This window comes from Danio aesculapii, chromosome 4, assembly GCF_903798145.1.
Source record: "Danio aesculapii chromosome 4, fDanAes4.1, whole genome shotgun sequence".
NCBI lineage: Eukaryota > Metazoa > Chordata > Actinopteri > Cypriniformes > Danionidae > Danio > Danio aesculapii.
The window spans coordinates 20,969,054-20,979,801 of record NC_079438.1 but is presented as its reverse complement, the minus strand read 5'-3'; the positions used below and the strand labels follow the sequence as shown (position 1 = coordinate 20,979,801).

The 10,748-nt window shown below is 45.2% G+C and overlaps 1 pseudogene; it reads right to left on the bottom strand.

Moving 5' to 3' along the window:
• Nucleotides 1-1,045: 1,045 nt before the first annotated feature.
• Nucleotides 1,046-10,748, bottom strand: part of LOC130222237 (oocyte zinc finger protein XlCOF6-like) — a 314,140-nt pseudogene continuing 304,437 nt past the window's right edge.

Here is a 10,748-nt window from a genome sequence, read left to right as displayed (position 1 = left end):
AAACTTAAACAAATGTTGTCTCTTGCTGATCTGGTGCACATTGATCTTAAGCAGTTAAAGATAAGCCAAACCTCTGCTTTTGTGGTTTCTCAGGTGTGATTCTAAGATCTAGTAATAAGAGGTAAAATTAATTTTGGACGGTTGTCAACTCATTTTGCACAAGCACCAGTATTGAGAACCACTGCTCTGAGGTACTCAAAATAACAAACTATCATACTCGAAATGAACTGCATTCCTAAAGTTACTTCTCTACTTCAGTATATCCCTGTAAATATTTCTTTACAATATTTAAAACAGTTTGATAATTTAGTCAATTAATTTGTCTGGAACAATAAGCACCCTAGGTGGCATAGGAGTACATCGCAACAGCCAGTTGATGAAATAGGGTTAGGGCTTCCTGAGCATTTATTTCATTATTACGCCTTCAGTCTGAGACATCTCGCGCACTGGTCCATCCCTCCTGAGAGAGCTCCATCTTGGTTTATAGTTCAACAAGCCATCCTACTTCCCCTTCCACCACTACAATGTCTATCCATCCATCTATTTATTCACTTTATTTTGTAAATGTGTTATTTTTGAGGCTGATCTGAGAAATATAATAATTTTTACTGACATAATTTTAGGTGCAGGCTAGGACTGTCTCTGCCATTTGCAGATAACGTTGTCCAGAGAAAGAAACAGCACCTCTAAGTCAGAAACTATGGTGCTTGACCGGAAAAAGGTGGCCATCTCCAGTTTAAAGGAGAGTCCTTACCCCAAATGGAGTTCAAGTATCTGCCTTTTTTTTCTCAAGAGGAATGGAATGTGAGATTTAAAGATGGATCAGTGCAGCGGCAGCAGTAATGCAGATGATGTAATTGTCTGTTGTGGTGAAGGAGCTGAGACGAAAGGCAATGTTCTCCATTTCTTGCTCAATCTAGGTTCCTACTCACACCTGTGCACATGACTGAAAGGACAAGATGTCGGATACAACTGGACACATTTTACAAAGTGTTATGACCCGCTTGTTTAAGTTGCACCATAAAAGAGAGATGAGCCAACAAAATAGCCTGAAAGCAAATTATTTATTATAAAACGTCACTCATAGAACAATCAATAAAAGCAACCAACAAATGTCTAGGGATAATAATGTAGATAAAGAACTTAGGATATAATCACAGCAACACTTTAACTACATGATACAAGTAATCCGCACCTGTACAATCACTTGCAAAGAGATTTTAAGCCGCAGAGGTGCTGTTTGCCAGATGTTTATGAAACTTCTCTCAGCCGCCATCAATGCGTTTACGGTAAACGTGAGGAACGCAACACATTTGCAACCCGACCTACTGCAGTGTAGAAGTGCTGGAAAACAGTATATCGTCACTCAGCCTTTTCAAACATTATTCAGACATGAAACATCCTGAGCACATGAGAAAATGTTTTGCTGCATTCATGTCATGTGTGCAACTTTTTGTCCATGTGTTTCTTAAGCTGCGCCGAATAAGCGAAACTCTGTAGACACTGATCAGATCTGTACAGTTTCTCTCCAGTGTGAATCCTCTTTTGTGTTTTTAGATGTGTTAATTGATTAAACCTCTTGTAACAGAGTGAACACTTGTACTGTCTCTCCAGTGTGAAACATCTGGTGCAGTTTCAATTTTGGAGCTGTAATAAAAGTCTTCTCACACTCAAAGCACATATACTCTTTCACACCAGTGTGGATCTTCATGTGTTCATTAAGGTTTGCTGATCGGTTGAAACTCTTCCCTCACTGAGTGTATGTAAATGCTCCAGTGAGGGTCTTCATGTGTTTATTAAGGTCTGAGGAGTTGCTGAAACTCATCCCACGCCAAAGCTGGAGTCACACTAGAGTTTGAGCATGCAAAATTCTGTTGTACAGCTCTGCGAAAAGGGCAGGATTAAACAAGATGAATAGATATTAAAAAAAGTGAGCGATTGGTCCATATTTTACATTTCTGTCCAGAGAGGTCATGTTTTGATCTTCGATTGGTCTCACACAGTCAAGTAAAGCGATTTCGCAGGTCAGAGTTCACCAAGCTTGAACTTTGCAATGCAGTGAACTGCGAAACTTGCATTTTCGGTCTGACGCATTCGTGTGCATATTATGGAAGTCTATGGGGAGAAAAGTCTAGTGTGGCTGCAGCTTAGGTGCAAGTGAATGGTATCTCTGAATGGTGTGGCTCATCATGTGTTTATTAAGGGGTGATGATCGGCTGAAACTCTTCCCACACTGAGTGCATGTGAATGGTTTCTCTCCGGTGTGGATCACTGTGTGTTCATTTAGGTGTGATGAGCGTCTGAAACTCTTCCCACACTGAGTGCATGTAAATGGTTTCTCTCCAGTGTGGGTCTTCATGTGTTTATTAAGGTCTGATGAGTTGCTGAAACTCTTCCCACACTGAGTGCATGTGAATGGTTTCTCTCCAGTGTGAATCCTCATGTGTAGATTAAGGGATGATGAGCGGATGAAACTCTTCCCACACTGAGTGCATGTGAATGGTTTCTCTCCGGTGTGGATCATCATGTGTTGATTAAGGTGTGATGATTGGCTGAAACTTTTCCCACACTGAGTGCATGTGAATTGTTTCTCTCCAGTATGGATCCTCGTGTGTATATTAAGGGATGATGAGCGGATGAAACTCTTCCCACACTGAGTGCATGTGAATGGTTTCTCTTCAGTGTGAATCATCATGTGTAGATTAACGTGTTTTGAGCAGCTGAAACTCTTCCCACACTGAGTGCATGTGAATGGTTTCTCTCCAGTGTGAATCATCATGTGAATCTTAAGATTGCTTTTTCTTCCAAAACTCTTTCCACACTGGCTGCAGGTGAAACGATTCTCATATCTCCTTTTTAAAATACCACCAGTCTGTAAATGAGTTTTTTCCTCAATTTTGACATGATGTTCCTCCTCTTTACTCCCCTCATTCTCTTCAATTAGGTCTGAAATGCATAAATAAAACATTAGTTTTTATTAAGTCTTGAAAATTCTCATCAAAAGCTGAAAAGTGAAAAGACACTGGAAACATTGGCTACACACACTGTAATTTTGATGCACATTAAATGTAAAATAAATTACTTCATATTTTGTTTGGTCCATTAACATGTACACATTTAAGCAGATTCAATTCATCTTTATTTATCTAGTGCTTTTACAATGTAAATTGTGTCAAAGCCCTTTAACATAGAAGTTATAGTAAATTGAAACTGTGTCAGTCCAGTTTTCAGCGTTTCTTACATAATTGATTATAAAAGTCATTTTGGTCATATTGACAAGACACAGATTTGAAAGCTGTAAATGGCCTATTTTTATTCATGAATATTCATTATTACAACAAAATGTTTTTCTAAAATTTGTAAAGCAGACAGGGAATACTTATTCATTCTGTGCCTGATTGGTGAATGCATCAGAAAAAAAGTTCTGGGGTAACAGCTGAACAAACAGCTGAATATTTGCCTCACAGACATGAGACATACCTGTACAGTTTCTGCATAAAGACTGGAATGTACACCTTTCCCCTTGTTGGGTCAATTTCATCCATTCTAGATTCAAAACTTTCTCTGTGTTTCAGCAAACGGACTGATATTTGGGGACATCTTATTTTGACATATTCTGGGAAAATGCTTTGAAAAAAAAAAAAAAAAACTCAATACACTGGGCAAATCTACTCCCTTTTTGTTATATTCCTGGCTGTTTTTAATCCATTGGCATCTACTATAACAAAATTTTTTTGATTGCAAAGCCATGAAAGCATATAATCATGCATTTATGATTGTTGGTGTTCCCCTTCATAAGGGAACTTCTACATGTGTCTGTATAAACAGACTTTGGGAGTGCTTTAGATGACCAATCACTTCTGAATATATCAAAACGGGCCATTGAAATGCCAATTGAATTGGCGGAGCTTTGCCAACTAGGGCTATATCAGTCGGCTGCTGGAGCCAGCTCATCAGAATTGTTGCTTCAGACTCGATCTGAGACTGAAGAACTCTTCTGCTGAGCTGACTTCCAACATTGAAGAAAGCATTACCTTCACCAGTGCGGGGGAAGACGTTCTAGCGGCGGTCGAGCTGGGTTTCCCATCCCCTTGGCGTTTCGCTGGTGACCTGAAAGAACAGTTTTCTGAAAGAGCAGAATTCCCAAAGAGAGCACACGGTCGTGCAGCGCGTCTTTTTAAAGATGTCGTTTCGACCGTGCGTTACTGGATGCGGTGGTTTCCTCGCCCCTGATGACAGGCGCGAGTATCTGTCACATGCTTGGGGGTCCAACATGTTGATGTGGTGCTCGCGGACAGTTCTTGCTCGCATTGCGATGGCTTGACTGTTGCGCAACTGAGGTTGTTGCGAGCTCTTTTATTTGGGCAAGTCACCCCTGCTGCTCCCCGCCAAGCAGTTAGAACTCGGGCAGGCCTGAGGGTTACAGTGGGGGCTAATCCGTCGCCTATAGGTCCGCGGACCCCTCGCTACTTGTCAGTGTGCTCTGTTTCTGCTTCAATTGCGAGCGCTGGTCCATCCTCCGGGTTTCATTAGATGATACCGGGGATGTGATGTCCATCGCTGCATCTGAGGGCACGTTGGCATGTTCTGATGAAGATCCGGACCCCCTGCCATCCTCCGGGGTTGTCAGTGAGGTTTCGGATCTGGAATTGGACATGTTAGCCGTGTTATCCCGGGCTGCTTCGGCTGTGGGATTGGACTCCGCTGTGTCTCCGCACCCTCAGCCCCTGGACGGATCTGGCTTTTCTACGGGCCGGAGTGCCCCTAGGGCTAGTATCCAGGCATGTTGTCCTAATGACAGATGCCTCCAGCACGGGCTGGGGGGCCGTGTGCAACGAGCATGCAGCCGCGGGTTAGTGGTCCGGACCCCGCCTGCATTGGCATATCAACTGCCTGGAGCTGTTGGCAGTGTATCTGGCTCTCCGCCGCATTTTTCCGGTGCTGGAGCAGAAACACGTGCTGGTCAGGACGGACAGCATGACGACGGTGGCTTATATTAACCGTATGGGGGGTATACGCTCTCGCCGCATGTCTCAGGCCGCTCGCCGTCTGCTCCTTTGGAATCACATGCGGCTGAAATCGCTGCTTGCCATTCACATTCCGGACGAGCTCAACTGTGCAGCTGATGCACTCTCACAGCAGCTAGTGTCCCTAGGAGAGTGGAGACTTCACCCCGATTCGGTCCAGCTGACATGGGCGTGCATCGGGGAAGCCCAGATCGATCTGTTTGCTTCCACCGAGAATGCCCCTTTCCAGCTGTTTTATTCCCTGACCGAGGCCCCCCTCGGCACGGATGCACTGGCTCACAGCTGGCCATCGGGCACGTTTCCCCCAGTGAGTCAAATTGCACAAACTTTGTGCAAAGTCAGGGAGGACGAGGAGCGGGTCTTGTTTGTTGCGCCCATCTGGCCCAACCGAACCTGGGTTTCGGAACTCACACTCCTCACGGTGGCCCCTCCTTTGTGCATTTGCCTACTGGAGGACCTCCTCTCTCAGGGACGTCCATAGATGGAGCGCGGAGGACTTAGGTGACTTACCGCCCGCGGTACTTAAAACCATCACTCAGGCTAGAGCACCCTCTACAAGGCAAGCCTACGCCCCGAAGTGGAGTCTATTCTCTGAGTGGTGCGCTTCTCACCGAGAAGACCCCCGAACTTGCCAGATTAGCATTATGTTATCCTTCCTTTAGGATAAGCTGGAGCGCAAGCTGTCACCCTCTACACTGAAGGTTTACGGGGCTGCGATCTCCGCTCATCATGACGAAGTGGACGGCAACACGCTCGGGAAGCATGATCTAATCATCCGATTCCTCAGAGGCGCGCGCTGATTAAATCCATCCTGCCCCCCTCTCATGCCCTCTTGGGATCTCTCTATAGTCCTGGCGGGTCTGCAGGGAGCTCCGTTCGAGCCACTCGATTCGGTATCACTTAAAATTCTGTCATTAAAGACAGCTCTGCTGATCGCATTGGCGTCATTCAAAAGAGTTGGGGATCTGGAGGCATTTTTGGTCAGCGAATCGTGCCTTGAATTCGGGCCGGGTCACTCTCACGTTGTCCTGAGACTTCGACCTGGCTATGTGCCCAAGGTTCCTACCACCCCATTTAGAGATTAGGTGGTGAACCTGCAAACACTGCATGCGGAGGAGGCAGACCCAGCCCACTCACTGCTTTGTCCCATTCACGCTTTTTACGTGGAACGAATGCAAAATGTAAGATCATGTAAACAGCTCTTTATCTGTTACGGTGGTTGGCAGAGGTTGGCCCACTGGTTAGTTGATGCCATTGCCCTCGCTTATCAATGCTAGGGCGAGCTGCGCTCATGGGCGTTAGCACGCGGTGCCTCTCTCACAGATATCTGCAGAGCTGCGGGTTGGGCGACAAATAATACATTTGCGAGGTTTTATAACCTCCGAGTGGAGCCAGTTTCCTCCCGGTTATTGGGTAATCCCAATCAATCAGGGAGGAATTAAGCTCAGTGTCACCAATGCTTGCTGCGCCAGGCTCCCTAACCCGGAGATGCGTGGGCTTTTCCTACTTTACTAGTAAGTGCCCCATCCCAGGTGAACCCTTGAGAATTCCTCCGAGGCCCCCAGCATCGACTCAGCGGAGGAGTTGAGTGCATGGCTCAGTGTGCGGTTGGTATGCCCATTTGGTCTACACGCATATTGAGGATCAGTGCCAGCTATGTGCATCCCCATTTGGTGATGCCATATGCATTATTACCACGGTGTTCCCCGTTATTAGGCGGTCCCATGTCTTCCCTAAACAGCTAACCAGCTTATCATATGTAGCACTCCCCGTCATTAGGGCTAGTCCATATGTCTCTTTACCATCAGGTCTCCCCTTCTAGGCTAGTAGGTGGTCTCCGCTGCGTCCTCCCCCTTCGGGGACTGGAACGCTTTTCCAACATACTTTTTTATTTTTAAAAATCCCTAGTCTATATTAGCTAGGTAAAAGCACACTTACGAACCGCTATTTAAAACTTTAAATTCCCATGTAATGGTAATATGTTGGGCCTAGGGGACGTTGGAAGGTTGCGCTCTTGGTGATGTCAGTGCGCTCACACTTTGGCCTGGCAAACTACACATCAGGAGCATGACCGGCTTACCATACAGTCTCCCAAAGTCTGTTTATACAGACACACGTAGAAGTTCCCTTATGAAGGGGAACGTCCAGGTTATGTACGTAACCCACATTCCCCAAATAGGCAACGGAGACGTGTGTCTCCACTGCCACAGCACCTGAGTCTCCAGCTGGGAGCTGAGCGATCGGCTCTTCAGCAGGTAAATTCTGATGAGCTGGCTCCAGCAGCCGACTGATATAGCCCTAATTGGCTCATCAGTTTCAGCTGTGGACCTAAGCTCCGCCAATTCAATTGGCATTTCATTGGCCCGTTTTCATATCTTCTGAAGTGTTTGGTCGTCTAAAGCACTCCCAAAGTCTGTTTATACAGACACATGTCTCTGTTCTCTATTCGGGGAATGTGGGTTACGTACGTAACCAGGACGTTTTCTGTGATGACAGTCAACATTGTTTAATTGGTCTTCACCCATGGGATGGCAAAAAAGGAAATGGGTGAGAGTATAAAGGAAGAGGAGGAGTTGAAGAGGGCAGCATTATGCGGTGAAAGAAAGAAAAATTGACAGCACTGTTGCAGTGCGGGAAAACGAGTAGAGAATCTGGGTCGAGACGAGCAGTGTAAACTTAACGACTGGCTGTGAGAAACAAAAAGCTAAATTACGTATCGAAGCAACGGACAAAGACCGCTGTCTTGTAACTGAAGTGCTTGTGACGTCTGTGAATGAGTGCGTCACCAAAGACTTTAGTGCAGTGTACTGTCCTGAACAAAATCAACTTACCAATTTATCTTGCTAGCATAGAGTCAGCAGCCGACTCACCGGCTGGGTTCGTCGATGCCCTCAACCTTCACATCCACACCTTCACATTCGTCATTCCCCTCTTATGTCCCTTGACCCCTTCGCTCCATGGGTAAGAAGCAAAAAAACTTTTTTTTTCTTTGCCCAAATTCTCATTTTATTCCTCTTATTTTGTTTTCTCTCCGTACTATTATTATCAGTATGATTTTTCCCTGTTTTTAAATGTGACGAATCTGCTGGCCTGAAATTATTTGCATTTTTTTCTTTCACTTTCATTTGAGTTATAAGTGCTGAGGGTTTTGTGTTTCATTGTGATTATTGTTATATTGTTTGTTTTGGACTTCCGGTTGGAGCGGCGCCATGCAAAGACGCAAACTGTTGAGGTCCTCACGTGAAACATAAAATTTTGTTTAATATTGCTCTTATCCTAAATATTTTACCTTAAACCTACCTATACTGGAAAATAAGCATTTAAGTGTCGCAGTCTAGCTGTTCTGAGCATAATTCAACTTGAATCAGGATGAATAAAGGCCGAAGCAACTGTTAGTAGGCGAAGTCCGCTACTAGTCTCCATGCTAATGCTAACCCTAAAGAGCCAGCTGCGTCTAAGAAAGAGACGGCTCCGGCAAGTGATACCAGTACGGTCCTTCAAGCTATTGATGCACTAAAGGGCGATTTGATTGCTAAAATTGAGGAAAAGGTCGTTGCGCAGTCAAATGAACTTTGCAATCATATTGACCAGCTTCAAACAGAGATACGTAATGCTGTGGAGCATATTAACGCCAGAGTGGAAGCAGCGAAAGAGTGACTGGTCTGGAGTCTGTGTTGGGTGGATATTCCGACTCTCTTACTACCCTGGAAAAATAGTTTAGTATAGTGAAAAAGAAGCTGGCTCTGCTGAGACCGAAGCTAAGATCTTGAGGAGAGGTCTCGCCGCTCAAATCTCCACATTACGGCAATTAAAGAAGGACAGGAGCACGGCAGACGCGTGACGAAATTTGTAGCCGGGCTCCTGAAAGATACCCTGAACCTCGAGAGGACTCTACTTCGGGACCGGCCACACCGCACTATACGCAGTAAACCAGTGGACGACAAGGAACCGCCACACGCCTTCGTGATTAAATGGCACTACTTTTACTTACATGCATGCAACGGTCAAGCTTCAAAATAGCTCAGCTCAGGTTCGAGGTGAGGTGTCTAAATTGCACCCAGCAAGCGGCAGAATAGAGAGGGTGGCATCCGCGACACCTCCCTCACCACCCACGTCCTCAGCAGTTATATCCGCGCCTAGGGCGGCAGAATAGAGAGGGCGGCGTCCGCGAGACCTTCCTCACCACCCGCGTCCTCAGCAGTAATATCCGCACATAGGGCGGCAGAATAGAGAGAGCGGCGTCCGCGACACCTTCCTTACCACCCGCATCCTCAGTTATATCCGCGACCCCACCCCAGTCTTTAAATTTCATCCGCGATACTCCCACCCTGCCCCCCGGTCTTCACTTTCGTTTTCACTTTCGGTTTGAGGGCGGCGTGATTGTCCTTTGCCTAGAGCAGCTCAGCTTGCTCCGGCCCTGTGTGTGTGTTGTGTCTTCTGAGGAGGAGTGTAATGTGTGTGTGTGTTGTGCCCTCTGAGGAGGAGGGTAATGTGTGTGTGTGTGTGTGTGTGTGCATGTGCGTGTGTGTGAGAGAGTCTGTGTGAAAAGAGCAGGTAGACTGTGACGGGCTAGGAGATCTCCTTGCCAGTTCTTGGAGGTTTTGCTCAAAAAAATAGTTAGTCGTCAGTATTTTCAAGTCCATCGTCTGTATTTACATTCACCCACTGGCAGTCACAATCCACGCCTTACACTATAAAGCGTGTGTGCACTGTGACTACTTCTAAACAGGCTGTCATCGGTCCAATCAGCTTCGCGCTGAGGAGGGGTTTGGAAACAAATGAATCGCTGAACGATTCATATGGGAGTCGCTGGGATAATTAGGTAAAAATAAATGCAGATTATAAGACCATGAAAGTGTTTTTTGACCTTGCATGCATATTAGACTGTTGTTGGAGACCCTTACAACCAAAATATGACCCTATTTCATGTATAATAGGGGCTCTTTAAATTACCACTATAGCACATGTTTGTTGTTGTTATTTCTAGTTCTCAAGTATATTTTGTCAATAATGGGGTAGCTTTGTAGTGAAACATCAAGAGCTGTTCAAATGGTTTTGTTTTATACGTGAGGTCCCACATGGTCAGCTAGTTAAGAGTGGGAGTAGCTGGAAGTGTGTGTAAGTTTATACACAAGGTTTCAATATTGTGTTGTTTCTAGTTTATAAGTGTATGTGCGATCACCCCTTTTTTTTTGTTTTTTTCCTTTTCCTTTCCTTGTTTGTACACACCCCCATACAAACAAAACCCACAGATACCTTTCAGATGCTTCTAATAAATGTTTTCAACAGCCCTCCATAAAAATGGGTGGAGTAAAGGCAAACTTTACCAGTTATAATATGCGGGGGCTTTTTGAATTTTCTTAAGCATCAGTGCTCTCATGCTGTGTGGAATTACTAATCATGAATTTTTGAATAGCAGGCCTTCTGAAATGGTCAGTTCTTCTTTGAAAGTTTACTACTTTTTTTACTTGTTTGGGCCATCTTGATTTGACTACTGACATCAGTACAAAAGTTCTTTGTCCCCCGCAGTAGCTTCCTTGACTTCTCTTAATTTCTCTTCAGAAATAGGCAGACATTCTGTCAACTGATGCACTTCTAGGTTTTTATCTAGCAATTGTTCTGTCTCTTCATCTAGATAGGCTCTGCTCAGTGTATCTGCTATTTTCAGTTCCTTTCCAGGTTTGTAGTACACCTGTAGATCATACGGCTGGAGCTTCAACA